The following is a 12,920-nucleotide window of genomic DNA, read 5'->3' on the forward strand; positions in this document are numbered from 1 at the left end:
TTAGGTTCAGTTTGTTCAAACTGGAAATGATTCACATCAGATCAAACATTTTGTGTTTAATCTACATTTATCAGTCAGATAAATGCAGATCTGTTCCAAAGTTAGCACTGTTGCCTCGCAGCAAGAAGGTTCAGGGTTTGAGCCCCGGGCGACCCAGCGCCTTTCTGTGTGGAGTCTGCATGTTATCCCTGTGCCTGCGTGGGTTCTCTCTGGGTACTCCAGCTTCCTCTCACACTCCAAAAACATGCAGCTTAGGTTGACTAGTGACTCTAAATTGCCTGTATGAGTGAGTGTGAGTGTCAGCCCTGTGAGAGACTGGTGACCTCTCCAGGGTGTACCCCGCCTCTTGCCCAGTGTCAGCTGGGATTGGCTCCAGCACCCCCCGCGACCCTCTTCATGATAAGCCGTATAGATAATGGATGGATGGATGGTTTGACCTTCTGGTCCATCTGAGTCACATACTGTAGAAAGCAATACACATCTGCTGCAATCATGAACAAATAGTGAACAGAGCAGCAGGAGGTGCAGGCAGTGCAGCTGCACCCACAGCCACAGGGGCTCAACAACATGAAATGGTCAGGAAGTTGAGGAATTAACAGGTCTGAACAACGTCTGAGAATTTATACCGCTGTGGACATTAGGGGTGGGACAATATATCGAGATACAAACACAAAACGTACCACTTAGTCTAGCGATATATAATCATGTGGTCTCAATACACCAGCGACTTAATATTTTTTGTAAATAAGATATCCTAACAAAACATAAATGAATCTGGTTATTCTTTACATAATCAACCAGTGCTAGAAAGAGAAAAAAGAAGAATAAAGTACATGTATTCCACAGCAAGACAGATATTGCTGCCATAGAATTTTTAAATTGTATTGTGATTGAATCAAATCATACATACCATACCGCACATCCAATTGTATCAAGAAAGAAAAATAAAAATTTCACTCTGTCCCATTCCTAGTGGACATACATCTACTCATCAAAAATATGGATTGTCAATTTACAATACAGTGGGCAGCACGGTGGCTCGGTGGTTAGCACTGTTGTCTCACAGCGAGAAGGCTCCAGGTTCGACTCATGTTGCCTAGTTACCCGCACAGAGTGGGTAATCATAAGAATCAAACTTCCTGGCGTTATGACTGATGCTCTTGCACCCTCTCCCGGCATTATAAAATTTCTCACTCTGGTTCCTTACTTGTTCAGATGACTGCTCATTAGACCCAACCCAATTGAAAACTGTGGTATTCCCATGTTCTTTTATCACCTTGTTCATGCAACTCTCCTTAACTGAAATCACCTCTGCTGCAGTGATAATAGTAAGCGATTAAAAAAATGTACCATCTTAAAACAATGTTATCATTTTTTAGTTACAGTTTAGGGTACCTCATCGTATGTATAATTAAAAACAAACAGGTTAGTGAGCATACAGGTCCCAAAGCACAACTTCATGGTGGTGAGTTTAATTGTGATCAATACTGCACTGGGGCGAACTCAGTTATTCATCAGATGATCAGTCTGAAATTGGTTAAACATGTTTTAAAAGGAAACTACACCCAATTTTCCTTTTGCTGTTGCAGGAGCCAAGAGTGTCTGTACTTTGTGGAGACTATTGGAATTGAGTAGAAAACTCACTACAGTCTTTCACTGTGTGAAAGTTAAAATGATGTAGCAGAGTGGCTCAACCAGGTGCAAACTAGCTCAGGTAATCAGGTGACTACTCCAAACATCTGGAGAATGGAGGACACGCCTTGTAAAAATTCCAGTAATGTGAGAATCTGCATGTCTCCCTTACAGCAGTTACAATACATCTGACACCGAGAAGTTTGAACTATTATTACCTGTGCTTGCATGGGTTCTCTCTGGGTGCTCTGGCTTCCTCCCACAGTCCAGAGACATGCAGCATAGGTTGACTGGTGTCTCTAACATTGCCCGTAAGTGTGATTGTGTGCGAGTGGTTGTTCGTCTGTGTGTTAGCCCTGCGATGGACTGGCAACCTGTCCACAGTGTACCCCGCCTCTCACCCGCAGCTGGCTGGGATTGGCTCCAGCCCCCCGTGACCCCGTTTGGGACTAAGCGGTTTAGAAAATGGATGGATGGAATTTACAATACACAACATCACTAAAATGTTCAGTAATTATAAATAATGTCCATACAGTACTTTTGCTTTCATCCGAAACCTAAGAAAAATGACTGAGGTCAATTTTACCCTCTATGCCACTTGCGAGACAGAAGTGGCAGCTACTATAATGAATGAAGAACGAGTGACTGGTACCATCACATTTAAACATCTGGGTTCATCTGAGGCAAGAAGGCTGCATAGTAACGGCAAATTTCTCTGACCAATAGGTAGTCTGCAGTGTTTACATGTCACTCACTATTTGGCATCGCCTCAGCTTGCTTGGAACCTCAATGGAGGGGATGCCAAAAACAGTACCAGGTACTATCCCCCGATTTCCACTGGTCCTTCCACCAATTCAGAAGCTCTTATCCATCTGTTTTTCAATGCAAGAATATGTAAATAGCAAATTCTGCATGGTGTTATCTCCTGTCTACTTGCCTTTTATATGATGCCAACCTAACTACCAGCTAAATAAATTAAAGCATTTCAACCATAAATAGTGTTAAAACACATCAATACTGTGTGGCCAAGTTTAGCTTTAATCAGTGCAGCAGGAGACATATATTACCCTTGAGGATTACCATAGATATACAGTATGTACTGCTGGCACCATTCGGTACATCTGATCTGTAGTAGCCATAGGTACATGTACAGTACATGGAAAACTAGAAAGGTTCGACTCATGTTGCCTAGTTACCCGCACAGAGTGGGTAATCATAAGAATCGAACTTCCTGGCGTTATGACTGATGCTCTTGCACCCTCTCCCAGCATTATAAAATTTCTCACTCTGGTTCCTTACTTGTTCAGATGACTGCTCATTAGACCCAACCCAATTGAAAACTGTGGTATTCCCATGTTCTTTTATCACCTTGTTCATGCAACTCTCCTTAACTGAAATCACCTCTGCTGCAGTGATAATAGTACTTTTTGAATCGCTTACTATCTTAAAACAATGTTATCATTTTTTAGTTACAGTTTAGGGTACCTCATCGTATGTATAATTAAAAACAAACAGGTTAGTGAGCATACAGGTCCCAAAGCACAACTTCATGGTGGTGAGTTTAATTGTGATCAATACTGCACTGGGGCGAACTCAGTTATTCATCAGATGATCAGTCTGAAATTGGTTAAACATGTTTTAAAAGGAAACTACACCCAATTTTCCTTTTGCTGTTGCAGGAGCCAAGAGTGTCTGTACTTTGTGGAGACTATTGGAATTGAGTAGAAAACTCACTACAGTCTTTCACTGTGTGAAAGTTAAAATGATGTAGCAGAGTGGCTCAACCAGGTGCAAACTAGCTCAGGTAATCAGGTGACTACTCCAAACATCTGGAGAATGGAGGACACGCCTTGTAAAAATTCCAGTAATGTGAGAATCTGCATGTCTCCCATACAGCAGTTACAATACATCTGACACCGAGAAGTTTGAACTATTATTACATTAAACTGATGGGAACACAGCAAACGATTGTGAAATGACCGTATGACCTACTCTGATCACAGGTTTCAACCCAGACAGTTACAGAATTACACACAGTGTAGTCACATACTGCTCTTCATCAAGAACCTAAACAGGTGGGACTTGCTTGGACAAAACCAGACGAAAGTGGCATCCATAATCTGATCTTAGATGATCTTTGCATGTCAAAGTTTGAGATTTGATAGCACAGGATAGATCAGCTAAAGCATGACAGGGGTTTGATAACTAGCACTCTACTGTTGGGCAAAATCAGCAGCGTTTTGGCTTAATACAGTAAAATAATAACACTTTAGGAATTAGACCATTCTAAATAGACAACTGTTGTTATCTGTTCACCCATCACACTAGGGCTTAGGAATTCTTGCACAGTTCTTTCAGTTTTTAAAAGGCACAGGATATAACAGCCACAAATACAGCAGTATAGAAAGTGTATAAAAGAGGGTGATTTATATAAAATAAGGCATGTATTACACAAGAAAGTAACTATCCTAGGAGGGGTGGCGATAACAAAGGAGTGATGCTGACCCCATGGGGGAACATAACATAATGAGGAGAAGATCAATTAATTAAAATGATTCATTTTAAGAGCACCAACAGTCATAGCCAAATTGCTGAAACAAGTATATCAATACTAACCAGCACCAGATAAACTGCAGATTAAAAAGCTTACATGATTATTTATCTTTTACAAAATGTAACTTCACATATTCTGGACCAACATCAACCTGTTGTGCTGATTTATAGCCAACTGTCAACAACAGCCAAGGCAGGAAACCATCAGCTACATCACATGGAGACGGAGAGACTCTGTACGACATTATCACATCTTTTTTTTTAATTATCTAAATTCTGATAAATCTGTGATACAACCAACAAATTGCATGAACCGTCACGCTACCAGTTGGCGCTAGGATTAAGGCGGGCGAGCATCAATATTTAATAGAGAAGAGGGAACGCTACTCTGGATACCATGCAATCACAAATGACCAAAATGATGTATGAGATGAATATGTGTCTGCTAGTGAGAGGTTTAGTCCCTGTAGTTCCACCCGGGAGTCATTTGACAGCCAGTGAAAGGCCGCGTTTGGTTAGCAGTGGTGAATTTTCAGCAGTTTGGCACAGAGGAAAGAAAAAACAGCACTGAGACATTAGTAGCCTGGGAACTGTTATGTCAAGAACTACCTCTGCTGCTCACAGCACCAGGAATATTTCCACCCCACGGACATTTTTTACATCGCAACCGCAACAATATAGAAGAAAGTTAAACAGCCGTAGGCAAAGCAGGAAATAGCCTAAAAGCCACCCAAATACCAAGACAGGACTGCGCGTCCTTACCTGAAACTGGGCTTTTTAGCACTCTCCGTTCTTCCAGTCGGAGTCACACAGATTTGTTTTCACACGACAACCATGGTCCCAACAGTGAGGGAAAATGCCAAAGGACGTGTTAATTTTATGAGAATGTAATCAGTTTAAAGGGTCAGAAAGGAGCGCGAATCGGCTCGGACTTGACTAAAATTTTTCACCAAGCAAGCTAATCACCACACCCATGAAAGTGGGAACATGGCAACAGCCTACGCTGAGGGGTGTGTGGTGGTGAATAGATTGATATTTCTGTTTTCTAACCAATATAGATGGTTATACAATATCAGTATATTAATAAATTACCATATATTTATGCCACTGCTTCACTACACTCGGTAATAATATTTTCTTCAGCTTGGGGAAATGTCTGAATTTGGTTGTGTAACCTACTGGCGAAATGGTACTGCCTGTCAGCCCCCTCAACAAAAAGGAACCGAATGGATACAGGAAACAAATATTAGAACTATAAAGCTTGCTGTAGTATGGACTTCACAGGTTTGTAAAGCCAGTTTTTTGTCCAACCTCCACTCTTTAGTGTGTTCAAATACCACTACACTGAATAAACAGCCATGAAACTATATTCTTATTTTTACAGATGGAGGTGAGGAAAGTAGTCTTTAAGCTACTCTAAGAATGTAATCTGTTACAACTTGCTTTGTGACTTCCCAGGTATAGGTTTATATCAAGAGTCAGAAAATACAGAGCAGGGAGATGCAATGCATAAAGCTGGGGTGAACTCAGCATCATGATATCAATAAGAACATTTTTCAGATATCGATATACTGTACATTGCCATATGGCAAACTCACATACATACAATATTCAGTTAATGTTCAAGGCAATGTGTTCCTCTGTTTGGTGATAAATATAAGTAAAATAAAAACTTTAGCAACAATTTTTACATTACAAAACATTCATCAAAAAATACTGAAATGTGCCACAATTCCCAAAGTATAACATACAATATCTTTAAACCACTTTCAATCAGAAAATCTAGCAAATCCTCACATTAGAGAAGCTGTGACATTTAAGTTGCATAGTTTATTTAAACCACTGATTATCAAAATTGTTCCCACTTAATTTTAAATCACCTATAGGGACTTTACTTTATGACCTGTCAGCACTGTTGCAAAGTTGTGCTTTCTTTGTCTTTTTTTTTTTTGCATTAAAAACTTTCAAACAGGACAAAAACGCCAACCAAACAAAGTGCAGAAGTAGTCGTAAATATAATCTGGTTAATAGGCAGCTATTCAGAGACAGGTTTAAACTGAGAAATCTCTAAAACTGATATCAGCCAAATGAGTCTGCGTGTTTGTGTTTTAGTGCTAAAACAGTTGGTCAATCAATTATTAATCAGCAGAAAACTAACCACCAAAAATGCCAAACATTTTCTGGCTCCATCCTCAAATATGAGGATTTTCCTGTTTTATATTGGTGTAAATTCAGCATTTTTGGCATCTGGTCTGTTGAGTAATTTAAAGGCACTATAACAGTGTGATGGGGATTTTTATTTTTATTTTATTTTTTACTATTTTCTGACATTTTATAAACCACTTATTAAACAATGAATCAACAGATTGATAATAAAATTATTTATAAGTGATACCTCTAGAATGTGTAAACAAATTTTCATTTGCACAGATTAGTCAGTGTGTAACTTAAGGTAGCACTGGCATGAAACTCCAAATCAATTCACTCTGCTCCACCCAGCACTCCCTCCTACTGCTCTACTACCATCTGCTATGTTCTACCACGCTCTGCCCAGCTCTTCAGATATTTATCGTTATGACATTACAATAAATGAAGATATAACAAAACTTATTGATCAAGCACAAATTACTGAAGATTTCGGAGTGGTTAGATAGGTCAATCCCACTCAAAACCTTTTAGATGCTAATATCCCTGCTCTGCTGCCAGTGCTGTTCAGTGAGTCTGGGTCACAAGAGGCTTCGGCAGCAACTCTCCACATTAAGACAAGTTTTGGAGCATATTTCTACAACAAAAATATCTGAAATAAAAGTTAAATAAAGTAGTTTTAATGAGCAACTTTTTGATAACCATTTTATTTTTAAGTTATTGTGTAAGTAAAAATGATAGGAATTTACTAATTCGTGCTTCTGAAATGTGAATGGATAGGACTGGAATAAATAAATGAAATGAAACCTTTTCTTCATTCTTTCTATCTTTGGGTTTTAGAGTATTGGTCAGACAAAACCAAACTTTTGAAGATGTTACCATGGGCTTTGGGAACTTGTGGTGTGTATGCTAGTATAGAACAGATCAGTTACTATCTTGAACCCAACCAAAAGGTAAACTCAGAGCTGTAAAGTTTAGATTGTGCCAGGAGGCAGATGTGCCAAGTCTCACCCTGCACACCACAGTTGACTTGCAGTGGGCTCATTGAAAAGGATCTCTCTCCATTAGGACAGGATGAATTTTTAATGGGCCCAATGAAAGGGAGCAGTGGGATAGGCTTTTCCATATCTCTGCACGAGCCATAATCAATGGAGGGAAGATGAAAGTTACCCAGCCCTTGGCTTCCTTTTCAGAGAGGCATGTGGTCAGATTAAGTCTAATTGAATTCACACACACAGCAGTAGTTTAGGTGTGTCAGACCAATTTCCCCCCAAACACATCACGAGGATTAGGATTAATATGGTAGCAGAGACACTTGTTGTGGTTGGTTTAGTGCAGCTTCTTTTTTTCTACAATAATCATTAGTGCAGCCTGAAAATATTATTAAATAATTTAAAGAATATTAAATATAACACCTTATTTATACATTATGTGATTGATTGATTAATGGACTTGAGAAATAATTTTATTTTACTTTAATGCAATTACAATAAATAGAATGGTTATAGACACTCTGCATGAGATTGAATATCCTCACATAAAACTTCAATTCACACATAAGATTTTAGTTAGATGACACATACCAACTCTGGTTCTATATCAGAAACAAGATGCCATACACCTTCACAATAATCATGACATTTGATTGGGTGTACTGTTACTGTCAAGTGTAGGAGTGATGATATGCTGTCTGGTTTTTCCCATAGCTTGTTTTAAAGATGAGATAATCTTGGGTCAGCCTAAGATTTTTGTAATGTCATATCTGAAGTTGCTCAATAAATGTAATAATGACTGCTTCAGGTACATGCGCAGCTGCGATGCTATTCTAGTTATATGATAGGTTTTAATAAACAGTCAATTCATTTCTGCGAGATTTGTAGATTTGGACCATAGATTGATTGTACAGAGAAATTTATTTTAAAAAACTACATAAGAAGGAGTTTGTCTCTGCCTAGTGAGCAAAAAGACAGACTTTATTAGCCAGAGGAGAATTAGAGCCAGGGTGTCTATAAGCACATCCTTGGCGAATCAGGTCCCTCAACCCATTGCTTGGCAACCAGAAGGAGAGGGAGGGAGCAAATTGACACTTTAAAAATAGCACATCGATAGCCTGGAGTCTGAAAAAATAGAAAGACACATGTTGTGAGGCTATAAATAGCTTATTGGAGCATAGAACAGGTATCATGTACAGTATCTCAACCGTTGCCTACTCATGAGACATTTTTGCATTGATGCAAATTCAGCATGGGTTGTGCACAAATAACTGAGTACAGTAAAAGTGCAAAGTACAGTAACAGTCAGGCAGCTGAAAGAAATAATTTGAATGTGAGGGCTAAGCAAAAGTAAAAATAGTTAACCCATCCCTTTATTACTGTGTAAACACCATGCCAAAACTAACTCAGGTTGGTTCAGCTTTTCTTCATCCTACTGTTTCCCATTTGCATTAATGCAAAATTAATATACGACCTCTGCTGCAATAATAAATTTGAATATACTTCAACAAGCACTGAAGTGCATGGACAGGTTTGCATGCCAGAAAGAGTTTAGGGTTTAAAAGCTTACATGAATATCTAGGATGATGGTATTACAACGAGCATGCTGTATCTTTACATATTATCACTACACTGTCTCATTGTAAAAATTTGCTTCCACGCGTGTCTTTTGTGTAGGTAGGACTTTACTGATCCCACAATGGGGAAATTCCTGTGTTCCAGCAGCAATCGAGAGCAGAAACAAGACACCATAAGAACAAACACCACACACGTCTTGAGAAACAAATTCCAAAGTACCTAAAACCAAACAGAATATAGTATTTGAGAGTCAATCAAGAATAAGAATGATCCTCCCACAATGAATCCCTGAGAACAAATCAAGATACCTAAGAACAAGACAAAATATAGTATTCAAGAGATCAAGAAATCAAGGACAAGAATATTACTCTCATAATTAATCCAACAATGGGGGAAATACCTATATTTCAGCCACGAGGATCTCTGAAAAACTACTCAAAAATACCTAAAACAAGACAAAGTATTTGAGAGAAATCAAGCACAAGATTGTACACGTGCCTATTTACAATGCACTTTACAATGTGTAACAGAAGAGTAGAGCAAAACACGGCCAAAAATAGATCTATCATGTCCAATTCAGTTTCACAGGTCTGCTGTGGGTGAAATTAAGTGGAGATAAAGTGACATCTATCTGAAGCAGCCTATTTTAATCCACATGCTCCCGTTTTTTTGCCCACATGTGGCGACACGCCCTGATGACCTCCATGTAATACTTCCACTGTATCAAAGGCAATTAAAAGGTATAGCAACAGTAGAACCTTAAAAGGCGTTATCAGGGCAGTCTTATCCACCAGATATCTCACGGGGAGGCTGGCCGTTGCCAGGGTAACCCTCACAAATGGCAACTGACGTCAAGAAGGTAGGAGAAATACCAGGGAGAGCCAGAGCTGCTATGCATAATGGATTATTGAAAAAAGAGCCCTCTTGAAGAGAGCAAAGTGACTTAAAATATGCATGCCTTGTGGAGCTGACCACTTCTCTCTCTCCTGCTCTGTCTGTGATGAGGAAAATAGATGTTGACAATTTTAGGGTTTGACTTGCTGACTGGTACAGCTTGGGCCAGTTGAAATTATTCATCTCGAGTCCATGCTACAGATGAACTCTCCCTTTATAGGACACATTACGGTCTTTTTTTCCAGAAATGGGCAATTCTATATAATTGTTATGTTGCTTGTAAATAGAAGTACTTTTTCTCCTTTATTTTCCAGTATTCTGTTAAGTTTCGCAAACAAAAAAAAAAATCCTTCTTTTCTGTACTACTTACCCATTCTAAACAAAAGAAAGAGAGCTCTGTCACACCAAATATCACTATCCTCAGCAGATCCCTTGTTGGTCATGTAACAAGGATCCACAGTGACACTAATGCCTAAGGTCTCAGAGATGATCACTTCAAATCATATTTGAATTGAGCATAGCTACCAGCAGTTTACTCTGTCCCTGTGCTGAGTTCTTGTCTAATCTCAGTGCTATTGTTGGCCCATAGAGACGGTCACACCAGCAGGTTGGTGAAGAGCCCTCATCGTTTCTGTGATAATGCCTCTCATGCTGTGTTGGAATCATGACAAACAAGACACTGACTGTGGAGTCTGGTTTGTTGATGGCAGAAGACAAGAATCGTTACTATCCAAATGAACACAACAGGGCAGAGCATTCGTGCTATAGAGATCCGACATGGGGTCCCTTCAGGAGAAGAGATAGGTCAAACTGACAAAATTACTATCATGATAATCAGTGGTGGAAAGACAAGTACTCTACCTAAGTATAATTTTGAGGTATTTGTACTTAAGTGCTTCACTTGTATGTTATTTGTTTTAGGGGGAAACTTTGCACTTTTTACCCCACTACATTTATTTGAGAGCTTTAGTTACTAGTTTGCAGATGCATATTCTTAACACAAAATGTAATCATCTAATAAATTATAATGTATTGTTGTAGCCACCTGGTAGTAGATAAAGTAGTCACTATTAGCCCCACCTTTACCAGCTGTAATATTAGTGATGTTTATGCTTTAATGCATCAATAATTATAAACCAATAATAGAATATAGATGACATATAGTAGGACTTTTACTTATAACAGAATATTTCTACACTTTAATGATTGAACTTTTACTTAAGTAGAAGATCTGAGTACTTCTTCCAATACTGATGATATTGTGATGTGATTCACCCACACAATATATTTGAATTAAAAACTAAGTTTTTATAGAAGAACTTGGTCTTAATAGAAAATTAGCATTAGCTCATACACAATTAAGCGCAAAAACATATATAACTGAACAAAAAGTAGGAGCAGAGATGATACATGACAATATTAAATAACTGGTGACATTAAAGTTGAGGTCCAAGTCATTTCTCTGAACAGTAATATCAACTTCAGTAGTAAAAGCAAAACAAAGAAACAAACAAAACAGAATGTCACTGGCATATATGTTAAAATTTCTCATATTACAAACATATACCTATATGTATAAGGTGAGTGCAATATTTAATACCAAAAGAATTGACTTCTGAGGCAACATGCTCTTAAAATACAACATCAAAAATGTTTCCTGTCAAAATATCTGTATTAGCTGCTGCCAATAAAAGAACCCGTGGTGTGTAAAAGTCAATTAAAATCAGGATGAGTAGGTCTGAAACTTTTGTTTAAAGAAAGAAGCTGCAGAGGAAATGTGCAAAGAGAAGAAGTGAGAGTTTCAGTCCAGGGGAATCCCAGACAGCAACAGGCAGCACAAAGCATGAAATACCATGTTCGAACTTTCCTAAGAGGTGAATCACACAAGTCATGTATTGGGAAAAACAAAAATAAAGGAAGTGAGGAACAACCCTGATGTGCTAATGCCAGTATGCCACCCTTTTCAAATGCCTCCCATCACAGCTGCAACGCTATAATACCAGATGATCATTAATTTATTATCATGAGCCCACAATTATTTTGACTTGACATTTTGGCGCACCGCAGGTTCAGAACAAGAGATAAGACCAAGGTATTACCTCCTAGCTTACTTGAAAACCAAACACAACCCTTGATTCAATATATACCGATTGGGTTGACAAGTTCAACAAAATGCCATGCTCAAGTTTTTCCTCTTTAATTCTGCAATTGTAGCTGAAACGTTAGTTCTGGCTCCACGACCTCCTCCATTTTAATTCAAATGCTGCATTCAGTGCTGATTTCAGGAAACATAGTTCTGATCTTTTGTTAAAATAAAAATATTCCCAACAGAAGGAATATGCTTCTTTGTGCTTTTTCCCAAGATACACAGTTTTTTAATTTCACACTCACCCTGGCAGTTGTGAATTTGCTGTGGTAGTACATCACAGATGAATGAATCCAGAGGCAGAGGAAACACCAAACAGTGTACTCACTAGTTCAAACCAGAAACTCTGCATTTACAACTATAATATAAGCTTGTTTACCTTTTTCCAGTGCAGCTGAGTAGCGCAGCAGAAGAAGTGGGCGTTTTCTGCATATGTCCTAAATGGCATGGATTATGAGTCGTTCAGAGCGCTGTGGTTTCAGTTCTTCCTTTCAGCTGTGAGTGTACATGCCACAAGGAGGAGCAATAAATGGCAAGAGCGAGAGAGCTGGAGTATGAGATACAGAGCTCCTGTGTGGGAGGGTGAGCGCATGGACGATGGGAGCCAGAGTAGTATTTTTATTAAAGGGACAGAGTTTATTTCTTCAGTATCATAGCTAAATAAATTGCACACTAAGTTGAAAAAATGATCTGCCACTGACAAACATGTTGCAGCAGAGTTGCAGGAAGGGTGCATGGTTAAGGTTACTCCAACAGATCATGTTTTCCACAAAATTCAGTACATACATACATACAGGTAACAAACTAAAGGAAATGCCAGCCTAAGGTGTAAGGATTTGGGTCACCACATGCAGCCAGAATAGCTTTGGTGCTCCTTGGTACAGAATCTATAAGTCTCTAGACTCTACTGGAAGGATGAACACCATTCTTCCAAAAGATATTCCCTCATTTGGCATTGGTACAAAATCTCCCTTTGGTGT

The 12,920-nt window shown here is 38.8% G+C and overlaps 1 long non-coding RNA gene across 1 annotated transcript in view; it reads right to left on the minus strand.

Annotated features, from left to right (window-relative positions):
* LOC109958250 (uncharacterized) overlaps window positions 1-5,173 on the minus strand; it is an 8,004-nt gene extending 2,831 nt beyond the window's left edge. The window contains exon 1 of the long non-coding RNA XR_002274649.1: window positions 4,948-5,173. This is a non-coding gene — a long non-coding RNA (uncharacterized LOC109958250). The remainder of the gene's footprint in view (window positions 1-4,947) is intronic.
* Between the last annotated feature and the right edge of the window lie 7,747 nt (window positions 5,174-12,920).

The sequence above is a fragment of the Monopterus albus genome, unplaced genomic scaffold (genome assembly GCF_001952655.1).
Source record: "Monopterus albus unplaced genomic scaffold, M_albus_1.0 scaffold31.1, whole genome shotgun sequence".
Taxonomy (NCBI): Eukaryota; Metazoa; Chordata; class Actinopteri; order Synbranchiformes; family Synbranchidae; genus Monopterus; species Monopterus albus.